This window comes from Hyperolius riggenbachi, chromosome 2 (assembly GCF_040937935.1).
Source record: "Hyperolius riggenbachi isolate aHypRig1 chromosome 2, aHypRig1.pri, whole genome shotgun sequence".
In the NCBI taxonomy this organism is placed as follows: Eukaryota; Metazoa; Chordata; class Amphibia; order Anura; family Hyperoliidae; genus Hyperolius; species Hyperolius riggenbachi.
In genome coordinates this window covers 457,181,092-457,195,695 of record NC_090647.1, presented here as the reverse complement: position 1 = coordinate 457,195,695, position 14,604 = coordinate 457,181,092, and the positions used below count along the sequence as shown (strand labels likewise).

The 14,604-nt window shown below is 41.5% G+C and overlaps 1 protein-coding gene across 2 annotated transcripts in view; it reads left to right on the top strand.

Moving 5' to 3' along the window:
• Positions 1-14,604, top strand: part of SMG6 (SMG6 nonsense mediated mRNA decay factor) — a 444,365-nt gene that overhangs the window by 98,410 nt on the left and 331,351 nt on the right. The window contains exon 1 of one of the 2 annotated variants that reach the window (XM_068270086.1): positions 30-147. The exons of the other annotated variant lie outside the window; for it this stretch is intronic. The gene's annotated coding sequence lies outside the window, so the exon portion shown is untranslated. Of the gene's footprint in view, positions 1-29; positions 148-14,604 lie in introns of those variants that run through there. 2 annotated transcript variants of the gene reach the window in all.

The window sequence follows — 14,604 nt, the reverse complement described above, 5'->3', positions numbered from 1 at the left end:
GTCCAACTGTCAAAAAACTGTGTCGTGAGCAGGGAAGCTGGCCAACATTTTTTAAATCCTTTTTAGGGAATATCTTTATAAAGAATAAGATGAATGAGATGGACTAGTCCAAAACCTGTCACTTCTGTCAGATTTCTACTACCTACTGTAAGTGACAGCAACATAGGAGAAAAGTAATTTAGGCTCATTTTACTCTGGAAAAAATGTACTTCGTATTTGTCTGTTTGCATATATTTTAAATTTTACAATTTTTCGCCATAGTGCCCCTTTAATGGTGTATGAGTAATATATCATGCTATTTTTTTCATATGATTAATTTGGTGTTAGTTTTTTTTTTTGTGTGTGCAAATTTATCACAAGATGTGGAAAAAGCCATCCTTGACGTTGTCTATATTTAACATGTTGCAGTTGCATGTGTTCAGTATTCTGTGGATAGCGTTATTTTGGGTTGGGAGCCCTCTTAGAGCAAGAACTCACACGAGTGGTCTGTAATGAAACAACTACGGACCTCTATCTCACGGTGTACTGGGGCCCTTTAGACTTTAAAGAGACTGTGTAGGAGATTCTGGCCAGAATGCATTGATGAGGTTTTGGGGTCCAGCTGTTAGCTATATTTGAACTCAGTGGAGAAGCAGCATTAAGTGTAGAAGGCTGTAGTGGCGGTTACCAACGCTTCAAATATAGCTGTCCACTGCCTGGAACATCTGTACAGGTGCAAAGCCATTTCATCTTCTGTCCATAGTTCATCTGGTTCTCATACATTTGCAGCAAACCAAAGCTTGCTGTGTAACCGCAGACCATTTTTAAAGGGACTTCTGCATGTTCTCTTAGAAATTGTCTTTAAAATAAATTTAATTGGGTCAATTTTTATATGTTGACTTGAATTATTTTTTTTTTTTTAGTGTCAAAATTTGTCAATCATCATTACTTTTGGTGATTACCACCATATTTTATTTAGATGCTGTGAGTAATCTTGCAGTGCAGAGATGGGGGTATGGTCAGGTGAAGGTGGTGCTACCGTCAGGCTTCCATATCCAGGAATCCAAACACAGCAGGATTGGATGCCCATTCACAGCCTTATTTTTAGAGGAACCTCTTCAAAGAATGGGGCGGGGCTGCATAGTGGCCAGTCTTACCTTGGCGTATTATATTTACACAGTACAGGCAGTCCCCTACTTACAAATGACTTAATTTACTCTTAATAAATACAAAGTTGTCTCCATGTACAAAATATATGTAGTACTGTTCTTGTTACATATTTTGTTATACATTACAGTATTGTACAAACTGTTTAACTGTGTTTAACATTAAAATCACATTGAAAACAACCAAAAACCTAGTTTATACTATATGACCAAATACAAGTTATTTGAAAGCAAATTATCTATCAGTTTTTCACTATGTCTAAATCATGACTCAACTTCCAAATTCTGATGTGGGAATCGAACTCATGACCTCATGTTTCACATGCAGAGACAGTATCTCTGGAACGACCAACAAATTCAACTTACAAATCATCTCCTGGAATGGAACCTGTTTTTAAGCAGCAGACAACCTGTAGTGTCAGTGAGAGAATTGAGAATGACAAGTTTGCTTTAATAAGCACTCCAGGCGAATAAAACTGGAGTAAACGTCTGGCAGAACTTCTACCTCATAAATGTGACATTTTTGCGTTTTGATAGGTGTTCTCTGTTGCGTTAACTAGGGAGATATTCCCAGTGGAGACACAGGCAGCAATAAAAACACTTGAAGTATCCATTAGGTTTTCATAGCTATCTGTGTTCCCATTGCAGACATTTCCCTCGCTTACTATATGTGTGAAGGATGGTCATTGAATCAGGAGGGAAGGGAAATCTGTCTAAAGACTGGCACAGACGAGAGTTGATTTTTACGTTTGATTGAGTGACCATTTCCTTTCTCTCATCAAATTGATTGCCAATCATTTTTTTTTTAATTCTATAAACCAGACTCTCAATATTGAGTGTAAAGCTCAGGTAACTTTATTTAGTCAATATGGGGAAAATGGCTCATTCAAATATCTGACTTGGGCTATATTGCTGCGGGGGTCTATATTGATTTGGTGTGGGTGTATATTTTGTTATACTATGTGATCACAGCACTTTGTCCTATACACTTTGATGAAGTGATGAGGTGAGATTTTTCCTTATTTACTGTATGAAATGATTCTGATAATGTCACTGAACGTTGGCCATTGTGAATTATGAAATGGAGTTAACCCTAACCCTCTGATGGCAGACATAATAATAGTAATTAAACATTTATTTTAATTATTCCCAGTATCCCATTACCCAGTCACTAAAGAAACTGATCATCTGTTTTGTTATCATTTTTCCACCGTAAATTCTCTGCATGATAGACCAATAAATGTTAAGAACCCCTCTATAACTTCAGTTACCGAAGTATGTTGCTCAGGAGTTATTTTTTTTCACATTCACTCCTAACCAGCTTGCGCATGTCATCTACAACCCAAAATCTCACATCTATCCTTTAGATACCCAGGATAAAATGTTGCATATTCTTACAATATCTCAGCTGGATCATTGTACTATACTGATTTTTGGCCTACCAACTAATAGACTGGCACCCCTCCAATCAATTTGTACTGAACCTGACTGCTTGACTCTTTATCTTTCACTTTGCCCTTCATCTGCTGCTCCTCTCTGTCAAGCTCTTCACTGGCTGCCAGTTAACCAGAGAATCCAGTTCAAACTCTTAACTCTAAACCCCCAAGTACATCTCCTCACTAGTTTTCCAGATACCACCCCAACTGCATTCTCCGCTCTGCACAAGATCTTCTGTCCTCCTCTAGAATCTCCTCCCCACACTCATATTGTATTCAAGATTTCTCACGAGCCTCATCTCTCACCTGGAATTCCCTTCCAAAACAAACCTGTTACTTTACATCTTTTGACATCTTTAAGTTCTGCCTCAAAACTCCTTTGTTTCAGACAAGCATACAACCCCATTTCTAGCTTCTTTACTATTCTTTTAGCTTGTAAGCTCACAAAGGCAGGGCTATCTCTCTCCCTTTTGTGCCTTGGAAGTTGCTATAAATTTTGTTTACTCTTTCATGTGTCGCTATAATTCATTACTATTTTGTCTACCAATTTTGTATTCTGTACTAATGTGTATACCATTGCCTGTACCATTATATACCCCATGTTTGTTTCTTACTGTGTACAGAGCCACGGAATATGTTGGCGCTTTATAAAAAGAGAATCCGTAACCAAGAACTGAACTTTAACCCAATCAGTAGCTGATGACCCCTTTCCCACGAGAAATCTTTTCCACTTCTCAAATGGATCATCGGGGGGGGGGGGGGGGGGGGAGTGGGGTTCTGTATGGCTAATATTGTGGTGAATCCACTCCCACAGTGTGATGTCAGGACCATGGTTGCATTGTGGGAAATGGCTGTTTACAGCTGTTTCCAACTGCCAAAAAAGCAAGCAGCATCTCCTTCCACTGACATCACCTGCCAGCAGAAAAATGTCACCACGTGATAAAAGTCAGAATGTAAATCAGGGAGAGGAAAGATTTTACAATGGGCAAACACTGACTAAATAATTTATACATAATTATTGTAAAAATGAAGCACTTTTTATTACATTATTTTCACTGGAGTTCCTCTTTAAATTTTAACTATTTTGGGTGTATTATGTAAATTGCGATGCTACTGACTGCAATTTTTTTCATGTAAGTCTTATTTCCGTGCTCCCTTCCCTGAAATGCAGCACCATCATTTGTGGAACCTCATGTCTCAATTTGCTGTTATTTTTTCAGCTGACTCTATGCTTTTGAAAATCTACGTACCTGTTTTAAGAATGTATCTAGGCTTTCCGAGGTTGTAGGCATCATTTGACTTAACACAGGGATAGGAAGGATAGTCTGAGGGAGGAGCCAACTAGCTCTGATCTCAGCTGGACCCCTGTGTAAACAGCCGGACTGGGAGGCGAGGAACTCCCCAGCAGAGTAACAGACAGCAGTAATGAGCCATCAGGGGATTGAACTCTGCAGCACACAATAAAAGGCTTACAAAAAGTCCTTGTTGATTTGTGTGATTGATTCAGCATATTGTAAGTGCAAGTGACAGGGATGAAATTGGCTTGTGGTTTCCTTTCGTGTTTCATCCAGTGAATTCTCTGCTTGCTCAGTCCCATAGGCTTAGTTAAGAATTTGATCCATGCAGTTTTGTGTAAACTTCTATTCTTATCAGGAAACATAACCAGGTACCAAGAGAGGCAGCAGTATAATTGCAGCCACAGGTTGCCAGTTCCCTGCCCTAGGTTTAATTTGCTTTTCATTTAACCTTTATAGTGTAGAGAAACTCTGGGCAAAAAGTAGGAAAAGCTGTGTTACTAAAAAAAAAATAAACATATCCGCATTTCCTGCATCAGTGTGAAAACATGAGCTATTGTTGCTGAGTAACGAGCCATTAGACTTTTGGGATGTTGGTGGCTCTCTGTTTCAGTTCCTGGCACACTGCAGAAGACAGTATGGCTGCTTTTACTGTAAATCCTCTAGATTGTAAGCTCGGGATGGACCTTCCCCTAATATTTTTCATCTTTGCTGAACTTATTCTATCAAATAAACATGCATTTATACATGACCTATCTATATACCATATTTTTGAACCATAAAACGCTCTTCCTCCCCCTAAAGTGTGTGTGGTAGTGCTTCTTATGGTCCAAACAATACAATTTGATCCAGCACCAAGTGTCCCCCCACATTGCTATTGCAGCGGCATCCGCAAAATACTCCCCACCCCACCAACTACTTATCTCCTGTAGCACACAATCACCTGATCCAGCCGTCGGCCATTCCAATCCAGAGTGGGTGGATTGGAGGACGATGGGAGTCTGCCGGGTAGCTGGGCATTGCAGTCGATGAAGAGCAGCATGTGGTGAGGCCCAGAATAGTTTCCACTCCTCAGGCGGTGCAGTGTACCACGACCAGACACTGCATGGCATTCTCAGACTCCTGTTAATTTCTGGTCCCCTATCTGAGTGCGTAGTGTTTAGTGTATGCAGGGATTAATGCAGATGAAGAGAGCAGCATGGGCTAGTGTAGCTGGGCAGTGTACTTTTTTTATGTGGACACAGCTTGGGGTAGAAGCTCCATAAGACACCCCTGGTTAAGTAAAAAAATGTTCCCCCATGATTTTTGGTCTCTAAACCGAGGTACACCTTATGGTCTGAAAAATATGGTACTTATTGTACCCTCTGTTTTCTCTATTTACCCTAAGGCACCACAGACAGTTATGACACTATTTAAATAAATAAAAAATTAAATTGCTGCAATGTAAAATGGGACTGGCTGCTGAGACTTGAATGTAATATACGGTTCAATCCCGGACCAGGCCAAGTAGTTTTTCTATATCAGAAGTTTACTATATCAGAAATTGTCATACTCGAGCACATAAAGTATACTATAGCACTGTAACTTAATACAGTTAAGAATTGAGAGGTTTTTCTTTTCATTGCTTCAGCAAGCGAGCACAGACCGCATCTAAGCTAGATCAAAATGCACAGTGCTCAATATGCAGGGATTGGCATACAATAGCCACCCAACAGCTTGCAAAGGATGCATAGGTTTTACCAGTTAATGCAGATACAGTACAGATAGTGTGCATCCTCTGTCCATATGTCTGTGAAGATGATACTGTAATGTTGCAGCCATGCACAAACATGTCACAGATGATGGGCAGTTCCCTCAGTAATCAGGAAGCAGCTTGCACAGGAGGCACAGGTCTCACTGGCTGATGCTTTTGAGGTAATTCCTGCAGGCCCAGAGTAGCAGATAGTGAGCAGGCTACAAGTGGCTGCTGGCTTTACCATGACTTATGGATCTCCGATTTATGTATGAAGCATATGCCCTCCCACTTTCCACTATAGCTAGATACAGAATGCCACAGGGGCCAAAAACAGGTTCAGTATAAGCTCTAATTTATCCGGGTTGACTATTGGTTCCTGGGTGGGATCTGGAAATAGATATATGCAGCAAAGTCCCCGTTATCCGGAACCGGAAGTCTCAGCTAAATGGCATGCCTGATGGATAAGGGGAACCTTGTTTTTGGGGTGTTTGCAGCCTTTACAGCCTCCAGTGATGACTAGCAGCTTTTCTACAGTTCCTAGCGGCTTCCGATGGTCAGGTGACACGCCAAATTCTGTGCACAAAGGAAGCCTCTAGGAGCCCGCTAGGTGCTGCAGGGAGACAACAAGACATCGCTAGAATCTCGGTAAGTATTCCAGGGGGAGGTTTGTGGTTTTTTTTGTACTGCAAGCACATGTATCTGGGATCTGGCAATCCCAGCTAGTGCCAGATATCAGGGACTCTGGGGCTTGTGTGTATGTATACCAGTGATTCTGCTTATATGGTATGTTAAACAGAATAGAACTGCTGCATGTAATGTGCTCCTTTTTGGAGGGAGTGACCGTAAGCCTGAGATGAAACCAGCCTGTATTTTCTTGTGGTTTCCTCAGGTATTTCCTCTGGTTTAATCTCAGCTTGTGTGTTTGCTGCAGGTTGTGCCCTTCAACTTAAGAATTATGTGTTGGGCTGCTCAGATTCATCTGAATGTCAGGAATACTTACCAAAAATGTATTGTCGGTGGTGTAAAACCGTGACCTGACAAATAGGTGTGCTTGGTTTCATTCTCTGGTTCTATTTATGGAATTGTAGTTTTCAGTAGAGTCGCCATTAGTGTTACTACCAAAACTAGCATGGCTGCAGCAATGGTCTTTTGTGGATTGGGTCATCTGTGTGCAGGGATCGGCGGGTGTCTAATAGACGCATCTGTTAATGGTAATCTGGCGCCCAGTCGATAAGTTTGGTGCCTAATGCGGCTAGGTTCATTTTAATCACTTACGGGTGGGGATCATTTAGGCTCTTATAGGGTTATGCATTGCGTACAGCAGTTCTTTTTATGTATGGTTGGGGTTTTCAAGTGAGAATGGGGCCTGGGTAGTTCTTAGTAAAATATTGGTAATCTAACTTGTTTAAAGAAAGTAAAGCAGGCACTCCATCCGGTTCTGGGTGCTTGATGTAGTGACCAGGCAACGTCACCAGAAGCATAACATAGATATATGTGTGTGTGTGTGTGTGTGTGTGTATATATATATGCATATATACACACACCACATTGCCTTGAGAAAGGGGGACCCTGCGAGGCCCCTGAAACAATTGTCGGTTTACCATGTGGAATAGTGCACGATAAAATGTGCATTGCATTTTGAATAAGAGACTGGTGTGCTGATGTATCCTGCTATGTAATCTAAATTACTGATATTTTTTTGTAGTGGTGTCGCCGCAATACATACTCTGGTCTTTGCTTATATTTCTTTGAATTAGTGTTGTTCATTCCTTGGTTATAGTGTTTGTCACCTTCTAGCTGTATTATTCATCTTTCCCTAGATTAGGTAGTGGTTACTTCTGCTTTTGTCCCAGTGATGATTTGTAAGTAATCAGTGTAGGAAATTGGGATTTTGGGTTCCTAGAGAACTAGGCATACTTTGCTTTTGGCTGCAGGCTCTAAAATAGAGACGGGCTACACTTAAACTGGAGAGTGCAAATGTACTGGGTCAGAAGTTGGTTACAGCTGCCATGAATGGAGAAATTGGTGAAGATGTGGAGTCTGAGTAAATACTCTTGGTGGAAAGAACAGCTGTCAATTGCTTTTTGGGGTCTGCTGTAAGACGCCACATATCAATGATACTTCAGATTGCAACTGCTGCAGCAGAGTGGGAAAGCTGCAAGTAAGAAAAAAAAAAAGTCATAGTTATAGGTGACTTCAACTATCTAGATATCATCTGTGATGAGACAAGTACTTGACCGAAGCAACTAGGGGAAGTGCACTAATAGGTTTGGTTATTTTAAATAGACCAGGTAATGTATACAATGTGCAGGTTCAAGAACGTTTGGGGACTAGTGATCACAACATAACGTGATCTGGTGATTAATAGACTGTGAAGCAGTGGAACATCTAAAACTTAGAATTTTTGAAAAACCCATTTAACTCCGGGATGCATGACGTTCAAAGGACTGGGGTAGTATACTACAAGGGAAGAGCACTGAATGAATGGAAATGGCAATGAACAATGAAGTATATAGAAAGAACATAGGATATGAACAAAACAAAAAAAAAATCTATGGATGAATTGAAAGGTTAGGGATAAGATTAAGCTGAACAGGACTGTGTAGGACCCCTAAAAGATGAGGTAGGAAACTCAATAGTGGCTGATGTCCTTATATTTTGTGGTTTGCGAACAATAGGAATCAGAAGCAAAATGCAGTAAAGTGCATACAGTGGAAAACAGCCTTTACAAATGAGAACAGCCAACAAGTGCCTAATAAGACACAGTTTTAATACCATGTCATTGAGCCTTTGTGGCTTTCTCTGACTGTTGTGTGCGGTGATGGGGCTTGTGTTATTGCCACAGGTAGTATTGGGCCATTCTGCACAATCTACAGCTGGTACCTCGTCATTGAGCCTTTGTGGCTTTCTCTGACTCTTGTGTGCGGTGATGGGGCTCGTGTTATTGCCACAGGTAGTATTGTGCCATCCTGCACAATCTCTACAGCGGATGCCACATGTCATTGAGCCTTTGTGGCTTTCTCTGACTGTTGTGTGCGGTGATGGGGCTTGTGTTATTGCCACAGGTAGTATTGGGCCATTCTGCACAATCTCTACAGCTGGTACCTCGTCATTGAGCCTTTGTGGCTTTCTCTGACTCTTGTGTGCGGTGATGGGGCTCGTGTTATTGCCACAGGTAGTATTGTGCCATCCTGCACAATCTCTACAGCGGATGCCACATGTCATTGAGCCTTTGTGGCTTTCTCTGACTGTTGTGTGCGGTGATGGGGCTTGTGTTATTGCCACAGGTAGTATTGGGCCATTCTGCACAATCTCTACAGCTGGTACCTCGTCATTGAGCCTTTGTGGCTTTCTCTGACTCTTGTGTGCGGTGATGGGGCTCGTGTTATTGCCACAGGTAGTATTGTGCCATCCTGCACAATCTCTACAGCGGATGCCACATGTCATTGAGCCTTTGTGGCTTTCTCTGACTGTTGTGTGCGGTGATGGGGCTTGTGTTATTGCCACAGGTAGTATTGGGCCATTCTGCACAATCTCTACAGCTGGTACCTCATCATTGAGCCTTTGTGGCTTTCTCTGACTGTTGCATGTGGTGATGGTGTTTGTGTTATTGCCACAGGTAGTATTGTGCCGTCCTGCACAATCTCTACAGCGGATGCCACATGTCATTGAGCCTTTGGTTGTTGTGTGCGGGCGGTGATGGTGTTTGTGTTATTGCTGTAGGTAGTATTGTGTTGTCTTACACAATCTCTCTGCTGCTGGTGCCACATGACATTGAGCCTTTGTGGCTTTCTCTGTTGTGTGTGGTGATGGTGTTTGTGTTACTGTGCTGCAGGTAGTATTGTGTCGTCCTGCACATTCTCTCTACAGCTGTTTTTTTGGTACATGCCGTTCCTTGAAGAAATTAACCAGAATGCTGAGGACAGCACCAGCCAGCTGGAGCGTCACTAGTTGTTTATTCATACTGTGGAGATAAGTCATTGATTCACTGGTGTGCTAAGTGCAAGTGACATGGATGAACTTGGCCGTGCTTCCTTGTGGTCATCTCAGGCATTTCATGTATTTGATTCTGTAGGTGATACTGGCCTTGTCCTGTAGGGTTATGTCTGTACTGTACTACTGCTTGTGCATTAAAGCGCCCTGCATTAGTCTGACACTATGGAGAGTAGCTGCTCAGAACAGCTGCAGCTTTACAGGTTGCTGAATCCTGTTGTGGTTGACAGTGTGATTGATTCAGTTAAGTACAAGTGACAGAGAGAAGTTTGCAATTTATCTCTTCTGCGGTTTTCTCCATCACCTTGGTGATTTTGTGTTTTTGCTTGCAGGCCATTTCTTGCAGACTCTGCTTTTCTGTGTTTCATGGGTTTTGTGCTACAGCTCCCGGCAGGAACAGACTAACCAAAGCCACTTCAGACAGCTGGGGAATTCGTTTTGCTCATGCTGTACATCATTGATGGGCTGAGGTAGATATCCAGCTTCTGTGGGACTACAAGTCTAAAGCTACAAATACACTTGCGTTGATTTCCCGCTGATATACAGCAGATTCGGTCACTGTGATCAAATCTGCTGTAAAATCGGTAACCCAAATGCTGACCGGTTCCGTTGATCTGTCCCGGCGGAAAATTTTGCTCAGGCGGGTCAGGAGCACGACGTTATCGGTGATTGACCGACACAGCATAGCGTAGCATTACCTGTCTGCTGGCGTGAATCCCTGGTCCGTACTGACACTTTCTCCGGCTGGCCGGTCTCCTCATTAGTTCCTGTCTCCTCCTGCGACAAGCCAAAGTTTAAACAGTAGAGCGTCCTCACAGGATGGGACAGGAAGTGAAGATGAGACACGCCAGCCAGAGAGAGTGTCAGCACGGACCTGGGACTCGTGCTGGCGGACAGGTAATGTATCCCTGCTGCCGGGGGAGCACACGGGGGAGGCGAGTAGGCGGCAGCTCCACAGGTTGTAAATCGATTTCAAACTGAAATCGATTCAAAATCTGTGTGCAGTACTGGGCAGCCATTGGATCCATCTGTGATCAGATTCGATCAGAGAGGGATCTATCTTTTGGTCGATCGGGTGGCAATCAAACAATGTATGGCTGCCTTAAGACTAACCATGGCCGTATCAGTTTTGCTTGCCAGTTTAATAACTTTCACCAAATGTTCAGGGTACCTATCGCCCTTGACATGCCCGATTGATAAACGTTCATTTTTATTTCAGAAGTTTGATTGAAAGGGTCATTGGCCATGTTGGAAAATTGACACTCACCTAAAGAATTATTAGGAACACCTGTTCAATTTCTCATTAATGCAATTATCTAATCAACCAATCACATGGCAGTTGCTTCAATGCATTTAGGGGTGTGGTCCTGGTCAAGACAATCTCCTAAACTCCAAACTGGATGTCAGAATGGGAAAGAAAGGTGATTTAAGCAATTTTGAGCGGGGCATGGTTGCTGGTATCAGATGGCCCGGTCTGAGTATTTCACAATCTGCTCAGTTACTGGCATTTTCACGCACAACCATTTCTAGGGTTTACAACGAATGGTGTGAAAAGGAAAAAACATCCAGTATGCGGCAGTCCTGTGGGCGAAAATGCCTTGTTGGTGCTAGAGGTCAGAGGAGAATGTGCCGACTGATTCAAGCTGATAGAAGAGCAACGTTGACTGAAATAACCGCTCGTTACAACCAAGGTATGCTGCAAAGCATTTGTGAAGCCACAACACGCACAACCTTGATGCGGATGGGCTACCACGGCAGAAGAACCCACCAGGTACCACTCATCTCCACTACAAATAGGGAAAAAGAGACTACAATTTGCACAAGGTCACCAAAATTGGACAGTTGAAGACTGGATAAATGTTGCCTGGTCTGATGGATCTCGATAGTCAGAATTTGGCGTAAACAGAATGAGAACATGGATCCAGTATGCCTTGTTACCACTGTGCAGGCTGGTGGTGGTGTAGTGGTGTGGGGGATGTTTTCTTGGCACACTTTAGGCCCCTTAGTGCCAATTGGGCAGCATTTAAATGCCATGAGCTACCTGAGCATTGTTTCTGACCATGTCCATCCCTTTATGACCACCATGTACTCTGATGGCTACTTCCAGCAGGATAATGCACCATGTCACAAAGCTCGAATCATTTCAAATTGGTTTCTTGAACATGACAATGAGTTCACTGTACTAAAATGACCCCCACAGTCACTAGATCTCAACCCAATAGAGCGTTTTTGGGATGTGATGGAACGGGAGCTTGGTGCCCTGGATGTGCATCCCACAAATCTCCATCAACTCCAAGATGCTTTCCTATCAATATGGGCCAACATTTCTAAAAGAATGCTTTCAGCACCTTGTTGAATCAATGCCATGTAGAATTAAGACAGGTTTGAAGGCGAAAGGGGGTCAAACACCGTATTAGTATGGTGTTCCTAATAATCCTTTAGGTGAGTGTATATCAAGTAGGTGGGAAGAGGAGCAGGAGGTGGTGATGGTTGCATAGCATTGAACAGCACAAGCGGTTCAATCAAATCTCAGACTTCTGCTGAAATCTAATTAAGATTAAATGGACTGAGTGGTAGAATCAATTGCTTGCCATATCAGGTCATAGACAACTAATGTATGGTGGCTAGCTTAAAGCATATAAGAGACGTGCATGTGCATTGCCAAGCACACAAATAACTATGCTGTGTTCTGTCTCTGCCTGAAAGTTAAAAAATCTAATATGCAAGTGACAGTTTCTATCTGGGTTGGGACCAGTGCGGACTATAGTGTAACCCTCGCTGGTAAGGAATTACAGCCATCATACACTTTCCTCACAGTAAATGGCTTCTGAGAGCAGGAAAGAGATAAAAAAGGGTTAATAGGTCATAGATTTTAGCTCTGGCATATTTCAATACATGTGTCATTGAGCAAAGACAATGGAACAGTAAAAACTTATAGTAGATTTGAATATAATATAAAACTGTGGGATATCTTAAGTCATTTTTAGGAGGAAGAGCATAGATACAACTGTTTATCTAATCCGTTTATTTTCACCTCATGTTTCCTGTAAGGGTGCCATGCTATTAAAAAGTATGTTGGCTAAACTAGTGGTCAGGCATGCTGGGGCTTGTAGTTCCATAGCTCAAGGTTATCGATTTGTTTTTTAGGCACATTTGATTATATCATTTGTTTAGTAGAGGAAACAGAAATCGGACTGGTTTGTTTTGTCTTCCTGTTTTTTTTAATCATTTAATCAGCATAATTCTGTGTTTGAGCAGCCATTAAACCTGATACATTTCAAACTAGATTCTACAATTCTCCTTAATCCAATCTTGTCACTGTTATAAGAACAGGTCATTTTATCGCATTTAAATGATGAAAACACCTATTCCACACGAGCCTTATGAGCCATGATTATAACTGGGCAAGGACTAATTCGGATGCTTTTCTTGCTTATATTTACATCAGCGATGTTTTAGTCTTCTAATTAACTTTGGAAAAATATGGAGATAGTGTGAGATTTCCTTCTAAAATCTTTTTTTTTTATTTATTTTTTTATTTTATTGAGAAGTAAAAGCTTAGAACAATATAAATTGCACTGAATGGTATACAGTATACATAATATGCCAACAGTATCCAGTAAAAATACAGAAAAATTACAGCATATCCAGTACAAGGGAACACCAGGGGATCTAATTTAGTGTAAGCAACAAACCAAAATAAAACTGGAATGGTGGTGGGGATAAATCCCCAATCATCCGACCATATCCTATGTGGATAGCCCTGGAATGTAACAATTATCAGATAACTCCTCAGACTTTTTTGATTATCTCTAAGAAAAATAGCTAAAGAAGGTGAAAAGAATGGAAAGGAAGGAAAGAAATGAAAGAAAGAGAATAGGAGAAGAAGGTATAGGTCGAGTGTCTGGATTATGTCCTTTGGTTGGGAGATCGTGGAGACTGTAAAGGTCCAGGATGCCTATATCCCCAATTCAAATCTTGTTATACCCCACTCATTTTACAAACAGAGGAGATCTTTCCCAGATCTAATTAAATCTATGTATAGAGTCCGACAGTTGAGCTGTGAGATATTCTAATTTATAGACATAGGCCACTCTAGCCAGAAACTCCTGTTTAGTAGGACAGGAGGTCTTTTTCCAGTGTAAAGCTATCAGACATCTAGCAGCTGTTAAATAATCCTTCTAAAATCTTAGTGGCCACACACAATACAACAAAATGATCCAATTTTACGGTCATTCTATAGAAACGATCAGTTGTACAGAAAAATTTAAAGCTTTTTTTCATTTATTTGAGAAATTTGATCAAAATTTTAATTCAAAAAAAAAAATCGTTGGATTTTTCTGAACAATTTTTATGAAGATTGTATGGTGTAGGGTAGATTGACAATTTCTTGATGTACAGACACAAGCAATTTTTTTTTCAATCCTTTTTTTCATATTGGGAAAAATTAAAGATGCGAGTGTGGCACATTGGTCAGATTTTTCAAATATTACAATCTGTCAGAGAAAAAAGATTGCAATTCTTGATTTGAAAAGATATTTAAACAATTGTATGGTGTGTGGCCAGCTCTATCCAGACTTAAGATTATGGTCACAGGTAAATGTGGATACTTTTATGATGTATGTGGCAATCCGGTTTAGATGTCCGACAATTGTTGCCCAGTCCCATCATTAATCATATTATAGCTGGGAAGATGATTGGATGTCTGCAGCTCCCACCCACTACAATATCTGCATAGCAGAGAGAGGAATAAGTGGCCGGTCAGACAGCTATTTTCTGCAGCACTGTGTCCCCTCCTGTCACTCCTCCCTCATAAGGATGAACAAGGCACACGCGAGTGCGAGTGATCAGACTTGCAGTGGGACCTTCCAGGAGACGGATGTGTCTTCACAGCCAACTGCTGCCACTGTATTTAGCTATGATTGTGAACTCCTTTGAGGGACAGTTAGCGACTAGTAAATTATTCACTGTACTTTATAAAGTACTGCCAAAAATATCAG